General features: G+C 46.5%; 1 protein-coding gene across 1 annotated transcript in view; it reads right to left on the minus strand.

The window, feature by feature from the left end:
* CGN (cingulin) overlaps positions 1 to 2562 on the minus strand; it is a 37194-nt gene extending 34632 nt beyond the window's left edge. The window contains exon 1 of the mRNA XM_085022970.1: positions 2363 to 2562. The gene's annotated coding sequence lies outside the window, so the exon portion shown is untranslated. The remainder of the gene's footprint in view (positions 1 to 2362) is intronic.
* Between the last annotated feature and the right edge of the window lie 6369 nt (positions 2563 to 8931).

Below are 8931 nucleotides of genomic sequence, written 5' to 3' on the forward strand. Positions count from 1 at the left end.
AGCCATGTCTGCGACCTACACCACAGCTCCCGGCAACGCCGGATCCTTAACCCACTGAGCAAGGCCAGGGATTGAACCTGAAACCTCATGGTTCCTAGTCAGATTCGTTCCCATTGCACCAAGACAGGAACTCCTCAAGTCCCATTCTTAAGGGCTACTCACCATAATGACCTTTGGCACATTACTCACAGGTTCTTTACAGATTCCATCACAAACACTTTGCCCTTCAACAGCAATAACAACATGTAATTATGCTAATGCTTGGGGCTTTTCCTGGTTGAGTACAATTTCTCTTATGGATGTTGTTAGGGAAGATAATGAGAAATGGTTACTTTATATACTCACTTGATATATTCTTCCAATCTTTGGGTTCAGGATCTCCAAGAGTCCCCAAAAGATATTTCACTCTTTTTTTTTTTTTTTTTTTTTTTTTTATGGCCTCACCTGTGGCATATGGAAGTTCCCAGGCTAGGGGTCCAATCGGAGCCACAACTGCCAGTCTACGCCACAACTACAGCAACACCAGATCCAAACCACATCTGCGACCTACCTACACCACAGCTCACAGCTATGCCGGATACTTAACCCACTGAGTGAGGCCAGGGATCGAACCCGCATCCTTATGGACAGTATGTCAGGTTCTTAACCCACAGAGCCACAGCAGGAACTCTCTATTTCACTCTTTCTGATCCATGTCCTCTATTCTTTCCACAGAGATTTTATGAGTGGACATCACTGAGTCAGGAGTCAAGAAACCTATATTCTCATTACTTCTGGGAAAGTTGTAATTCCAGCCAAGTTTCTTAAAATCTCTGGGATCCAGTTTCCTCTGAGAAATTAAGCTGATTCCAGATTCCATAATTATATGTTTTCCTTTGGGCTTCTTTCAGCAGGGGAAAGTCATATCTGTCTTCCAGCTCCTCTTCTTATCATCATCTAGAAACATGAGCAACTGTAACTATATCTGATCTATAACAAGGTAACTGTTTGGGACAATGATTCCAAGCAACATTTTCGGCCTAATCAGTTACTCCCTGACAAAGAGAAGACTCATCTTCAAGCTCCTCAGGTGACCCCATACCCTCTAACCCTTTTACTGGTCCCAGCTGCCCCACCTCTAATGCCCTGAGCAATTAAATTCCAGTATGTTCAGTCTCCAGTGCATTCAAAATATGAGTATCATTTAAAAGGGAAAAAGAGCAAGCAGGCTACATGCTTCCAATTCCAATGGAAATTTAAAAAAAAAAAAAAAAGATTCCTTCTGCATAATTTTTTTCCTCGAGTTGATAAAATGCCATTCTGAGGAGAGAGCCAGCTTTCCTCCACACTCCCAAACAACAGCTGATTCCACCTCCCATCCCACCTTCCTTTCGTCCTGGTAAAGGAGGCAGAAGCTAGGCAGCTTACACCTGTGCACACAATCCCGAAGCCCCACATTCTCTCACAGTCCATGGTGGCAAAGAATTTCAGCAGAGTCCCTCTCTGATGGACTTAGGTTCTTTATCTGAATATTGTTTCAAAATACATGTCTCAAATACAGAGGTAAGGTGATATACGGATATAGCACTGGACTCAAAGACAAAATACCTGATATGGCAGCCATGTAGTGATGTAACTCAGATCTTCCTTTAAGAAAGAATCTGCCAGGAATTCCCGTCATGCCTCAGCAGAAACGAATCTGACCAGTAACCATGAGGACACAGGTTCAATCCCTGGCCTTGCAGAGTGGGTTAAATGATCTGCTGTGAGCTGTGATGGAGGCCGGCAGCTATAGCTCCAATTCAACCCCTAAACCCCCTAGCCTGGGAACCTCCATATGCCGTGGGTGTGGCCCTAATAATAATAATAAAAAAAAAAAGAATCTGCCATTCGGCTCCCCTACTGCTGTTAGCTTCCAACCTCCAGCTCCATCACCTTTGGGATCTGTTACAGTATTAGAGCTAAGGCCCTGCTCTCCCTGAGCAGCCCCCAGCCTGGGCGCCAGGCATGTATTAGGACTTGGCCACTTCTGCCCACCGCTGGATTCCTCTACAGGACACTCTTTGCACTCTAGCTTTCCACTGGGTCGACTACACCTTGGGAGGATCTGCATCATGACGGGAGTTTCTCCTTGCCCAGTTTTCCTTTCTACATCCTTTTCATTCACAGGTAGCCAGTCTGTATCACTACCCAAAGGTTTTACCCACCCATCCCTGCTTCCGTCCCCTTTAACTTTCACAGGCATTACCACCCCACACATCTTTGCACTCCTAATTTTGTCTCAGCATCTGCTTGCTAGACCACCTGAACTGACTCAGCTGGTTGCAGGAGTGGCCTGAAAAAGCAGGCAGTAAAGATGGGGCTTGGGAACTGCTTTACTCACCACCTGGCTGGCAATTAGAACCCCTCCTGGACGGTATGTGGGGTACAGATGATCTCTGGAACAAAGTGATGGCCCAGTTGCTAAATCTTGCACTGATGATGAAGTGGGAAAATGTTTCTATGGTTCAACAATTCAGGCTTATGTGGTAATGGGAGGGATAGCAGTGGATACAAGGACAATGGAATTGGCTGACTGTTACTAAGTTGCGTTGAGTCCTGCCAAGAGATAATGAAAAGCTGAGAGCAGTTACCAAACATTGAAAATTGACTGTGAAGGCCAGAGAGCCTCTTTGATGGGTTACAAAGAGGCCCTTATCTACAGCAGTGGGAGAAAAAAAAAAAATCTGAAGACAGAACTTAGGACTTGTGAGTTCCAGGAAGCAGATCTGTAATCAAGGTCAGGATCCCAGACAGGAAAATCCAGGACCCCAACACGTGGAATGGAGGTATCCAGGTGGTGCCCCCAAAGATTTTGCCTCCCTAAAATCTTCTGAACTCTGCAGAAGAGACACCCACTCTTCCCTATTAGATGCTAGCACTCACTCCATGTGGCAAGACGCTGCAGAGGCCTCCCTCTCTCAGAATTTGTCTCTACCTCTTCTGACTGCCAGGATTTTTTTTTTTTTTTTTTTTTTTGGTCTTTTTGCCATTTCTTGAGCCGCTCCCGCAGCATATGGAGGTTCCCAGGCTAGGGGTCCAATTGGAGCTGTAGCTGCTGGCCTATACCACAGCCACAGCAACGCCAGATCCTTAACCCACTGAGCAAGGCCAGGGATCGAACCTGTAACCTCATGGTTCCTAGTCGGATTTGTTAACCACTGAGCCACGACAGGAATTCCAGGATCTTTTTTCTTTTTTGTCTTTTTGCCATTTCTTGAGCCGCTCCTGCGGCATATGGAGGTTCCCAGGCTAGGGATCTAATCAGAGCTGTAGCCACTCGGCCTATGCCACAGCCACAGCAACGTGGGATCCAAGCCACATCTGCGACCTACACCACAGCTCACGGCAACGCCGGATCCTTAACCCACTAAGCAAGGCCAGGGATCGAACCTGCAACCTCATGGTTCCTAGTCGGATTCATTAACCACTGCGCCATGACGGGAACTCCTGACTGCCAGGATCTTAATTAGGGTTACGTTACAGCATAGTCCACTAAGAACACGCTGATCCTGATGAGGGAAGAAAAGGAACATAGCCCAAAGGAGCTGTAGGAACTGACCAATATGAACTGATAAGAGCTAGGAAGTATCTATGGGATTGGATTTTTTTTTTTTTTTAAGGCTGCACCTGTAGTGTATGACAGTTCCCAGGCCAGGGATCAAATCCGAGCTGCAGCTATGGCAATGCCAGATCCTTAACCCACTGTACCAGGCCTGGGATCGAACTTGTTCAGCCACAAAGAAAACTGCAATCCTTAACCCCCTGTGCCACAGTGGGAACTGGTTTATGGGACAGGATTTTTTTCCCCATTTTTTAGGGATTGGATTTTGATGGTGGTTAATAAAAGGGTGAAATATAACAGTGAATAAGAAAGAGCTTATTGAATGGGATTCCCTCTCCTGAGATAGAATTTATCTTCCTCAAAGGACCTTCCCCAGTTGCTCCTAGGAACTTGGAAGAGACAATAAACTTTGCTGAATGAATTTGATTGCCTGAATTGCCCATGGCTCAGTGAATTCATGTTATCATCAATTGTAAGAGGCCAGGAACCCTAACAAAGGAGGTTCTATACAAGGAACAACCTCATTCGCCAGTGCCATCAGGAATATGCTGGTGAGAGGAGTACCAGCATCACCAAGGAGCTCAGTGTTGGCTTTCTTCTGCAAGCCAGAGCCACAGGAGATGCTGACACAGCTAGGCTCTCTTACAGCAACAGGGATAATGGAGTCCTAAAGCAACAGAAGCCAAGTAGTGGCACTTCACTGCCAGAAACCTGGGGGTTACCATCATGCTAATGACTGGCAGGTTCAGAGTGAAGGCCCAGGAGCTTGACACAAAGAGTTGTCAATGGGTAATAGAATGTAGTATTCCTAGGGGCAAAATAGATGGGCAGTCAAAACAAGGGTATTGCTGAAGATATGTAATCAAAAGAAAGCAAAAACAGGAGTTCCTGCTGTGGTGCAACGGGATTGGCAGCATCTTGGGAGTGTGGGGAACACAGGTTCAATCCCTGGCCTGGCACAGTGGGTTAAGGATCCAGCATTGTCACAGCTGTGGCTTAGGCTGAGACTGTGGCTCGTATCTGGTCCCTGGTCCAGGAACTCCATATGCTGCAGGGTGGCCAAAAAGGGGAAAAAAAAAAAAAAAGAAGAAGAAGAAAGCAAAAATAGATGAGCAGAAGCCTAAGGATGGAGATCTCAGTAAAAAAAAAAAAAACAACAAAAAACACATGATCCCTTATTTAGTTTCCCAAACTCAGTTTTCAAACCCAAAATTCAGTGATTAAAGAGGTGGCAGTGGAGTTCCTGTTGTTGGCGCAGCAGAAATGAATCTGACTAGGAACCATGAGGTTGAGGGTTCAATCTTCGGCCTTGCTCAGTGGGTTAAGGATCTGGTGTTGCCGTGAGCTGTGGTGTAGGTCGCAGACGTGATTTGGACCTGGTGTTGCTGTGGCTGTGGTGTAGGCCGGTAGCTGTAGCTCTGATTGGACCCCTAGCCTGGGAACCTCCACTGGGAACATAGCCCAAAGGAGCTGTAGGAACTGACCAATATGAACTGATAAGAGCTAGGAAGTATCTATGGGATTGGATAGATAGGCAAAAGGCAAAAAAAAAAAAAAGAAAAGAAGTAGCTGTGCCTCTAAGCCTAGCAATACCATGGTAAGTATACTGTAATGATTCCCCAGACTTTCCAAAAAGGGACTTGTGACTGTTTACTCAGGCAAATAGAGGAGAGAACACATGGGTGTTTTGAGGACTATTGGACACAGGATCTAAGTTGACATTGGTACCTCGAGACCCAAAGTGTTATACTCACCCGCTTCTTGGAGTGGGAACATAGGAGAGCCAGGTAATAAATAGATTCCTAGACGAAGTCCAGCTTCCTCTGGATCCACCCTGTCTTGTCAGAAGCAATCTGGACTGTTGGGACATCCTGCAGAATATCCCTTTGGTCCATTACAATGATGACACCATGCTGATCAGTCAGGATAGCACACTAAAAGCCTTAGTAAGACACACACACTCCAGAGCATGGAAGATAATCCCTACAAAAATTCAGGGGCCTATCACATCAGTACAGTTCTTAAGAGTCTGGTGTTTAAGAGATATGCCAGGACATCCCTTCCAAAGTAAAAGACAATGGAGTTCCCATCATGGCATAGTGGAAACAAATCCAGCTAGGAACCTTGAGGTGGTGGGTTCGATCCTTGGCCTCACTCAGTGGGTTAAGGATCTGATGTTGCCATGAGCTGTGGTGTAGCTTGCAGACACAGCTTGGATCTGACATTGCTGTGGCTGTGGCATAGGCCAGCAGCTGTAGCTCCACCTGGATGCCTAGCCCTGGGAATCTCCATATGCCACAGGTGCAGCCCTAAAAAGACCAAAAATAATAATAATTTAAAAAGGACAAATTACTCCATCTTCCATCCCTACCACAAAGAAGGGGTCACAGACTTGTGGGGCCTCTTCAGGTTGTGAAAGCAGTACTTTCCACACTAGGAATACTCAGTGACACTTGACTGCCAGCTCTGAGTGGGGCCAGAGCAGAAAAGGACTAGCCCCACAGTTTTAGTCAGCTCATGCTGCTATAACAAAATGTTACAGAATGGGGAGTCAATAAACAACAAGCATTGATTTTTCATGGTTCTGGATGCTGGGAAATCCAGGATCTTGCCATTTGGTAAGGGCTTCCTGGTTCATCAATAGAGGCCTGTCTTTTCACTGTGTCCTCACATGGCAGAGCAGGGAGGGGTCTCTCTTGGACCTCTTTAATAAGGACACGAATCTCATTCATGAGGGCTCCACCATCACGACCTAATCACCTCCCAAAGGCCCCCACCTCCTAACATCATCACAGTGTGTATTAGGATTTCAACCTGTGAATTTTGGAGGAACGCAAACATTCAGACAAGAGCACCCACTTACCATCGCTCTCAATGATTGCAGTGGGGACTTTGTGCTTCCTGCTCCTTCTACCCTGGGCTCTGCCGGGTTTGAAGTTCTAATCCCCAAAGGGGCATATTCTTTCCACAGAGGTGGCATTGAGTTTTCATGCTATGGCTGCCACCTGGGCATTTTGATTCCTTGTATACAGGGAGCAGCAGGCAAGAGGAGAAATGACCATGCTGTCAGAGATAATTGACCTTGATCGGGGAAGGTCAGGACGGCTGTTACCCAGCTGGGGCAGGGAGGAATAGGTGCGGCGATCCTCCGGGCACCTCTTGGTACTCCTTTGGCTAGTTGTGATCACGAATGGACAAGTGTTGCAATCCTGACCCGAGAAGGTACCTCAGAGCCCTCAGAAATGAGGGTTTGGGCCACACCACCGGGTAAGCCACCAAGACCAGTAGAGGTGGTGGCTGAGGGTCCAGGGGATTCAGAGTAAAGGAAGGAAACCATGAGTACCAGGTGCAGCCCTGAGACTAACTGCAGCAATGGGGCTCTACTTTTTCCCACTAACCTCCCTATGTTTCTCCTGAGGAGAAGAGGTCCAGGGAACACTTACTCAATATACATGGAAAAGTGAATCCACATGAACAAGGAGTGGACGGCAGCAGCCAAGGAGGAGCCTCACTTGGATTCCCATTGAGAAAGTGTGTCTGTTCAGTTGCCACGCGTGCCGAGATCTCCCAGCTCCCAGATGCACCATCTTCGGGATTCACTATTATGTTCAAGTTGAGACCATTCCAACCGGGCAGCCCCCAGCCAGTGACTGAGCCTGACGTGGGAACTAGGACTGGCCATTTTTGCTCAATACGAGACTCCTCTAACTGGCAGTCTTTGTGCTAGATCTCCTCATCGGGCTTGGCTAGACTGTCAGAGCTGGATCATGACACCGGGTTCTCCTTGTCCAATCCAGCTTCCTCGCTCTTTATCTTTCACAGGCGTTACCCCCAATAAACATCTCATATTGTTAACTTTGTCTCAGCATCTGTGTCCCAAAGGACCCAAACCAACACGCCCAGGCAATAAAATAATACTAATTAGAAAAATGAAAACCATGCATATGTGCAACACACATTAATTACAAATATTTTTTACATGTACATAGATGAGACCTGGAAGAAGAGATAGAAGAATAAAACTGGTTGATTAAGTAAAGGGTTGTGAATGATTTCTTTTTTTTTTTCTTAATTTAGGGATGCACCCTCGGCATATGGAAGTTCCCAGGCTAGGGGTCCAATTAGAGCCACAGCTGCCAGCCACAGCCACAGCAACACCAGATCCAAACCATGTCTGCAAACTACAATGCAGCTCATGGCAAGCCAGATCCTTAACCCACTGAGCAGGGCCAGGTATCGAACCCGGTCTCATGGATACTAGTCGGGTTTGTTATCGCTGAGCCACAGTGGCATTTCCATGAATGAATTTTACCTGTCCTTTACTATTAACGTTGTTTATACATTGTGCAAAAATCAGGAGAAAATAAGGATATTGGTTCTAAATCTCTTTTTCTTTCTTTTTTTTTTTTTTTTTTTTTTTTGTCTTTTTAAGACCACACCTCAGGAGTTCCCATTGTGGTGCAGTGGTTAAGGAATCCGACTAGGAACTATGAGGTTATGGGTTCAATCCCTGGCCTTGTTCAGTGGGTTAAGGATCTGGCATTGCCATGAGCTGTGGTGTAGGTTGCAGATTCGGCTCGGATCCCAAGTTTCTGTGGCTGTGGTGTAGAACGGTGGCTACAGCTCTGATTAGATCCCTAGCCTGGGAACCTCCACATGCTGTGGGAGCGGCCCTAGAAATGGCAAAAAGACAAAAAAAAAAAAAAAAAAAAGACCACACCACAGCATATGGAAGTTCCCAGGCTAGGGGTCAAATTGGAGCCTTAGCTGCTGGCTCACAGCACAGCCACAGCAACACCAGATCCAAGCCGTATCCGCGACCTATACCAAAGCTCACTGGCAACACAGCATCCTGAAACAACTGAGTGAGGCCATGGATCGAACTCACATCCTCATGGATACTAGTCAGGTTCATTACCACTGAGCCACAGCAGGAACTCCCCAAACCTCTCGGCTTTCTGAGTTTCAAGTCATGATCCTTCTTCGTCTCTTTAGGATTAAGAAGAGCCCCCAGCACTCTTTCATGCATACTGTCCAGCATACTAGCCCTAAGACTGCAATGAGATGGCAGAGACTAAACTGGGAGTAATTTCAGTTCTTACTCAATTAAATTGAATTCCTTTGGAAATAATTTCCAAAACCTGTTCAGAAAAGTTTAAAGTAAACTGGCCTCAGCTAGGATTGCTCACCTCTGAGTTCTGGTGGGAGGCAGGGAAACCAGGCTCCAGATCCATCTATTCCATGGATTGTACTGGTGTCTCTCAATTTCTGTAGTGCATTAGGCGGATGGAGAAATGGCTCCCTGACACCTCAGAGTGGCAGAGTGACTGGCGTCCCTGGGAAAAAGC

Source organism: Sus scrofa, chromosome 4 (assembly GCF_054392235.1).
Source record: "Sus scrofa isolate SSC_HxYL_T2T_F1_AM1 chromosome 4, Sscrofa_HxYL_maternal_Yorkshire_Landrace_v2.0, whole genome shotgun sequence".
NCBI lineage: Eukaryota > Metazoa > Chordata > Mammalia > Artiodactyla > Suidae > Sus > Sus scrofa.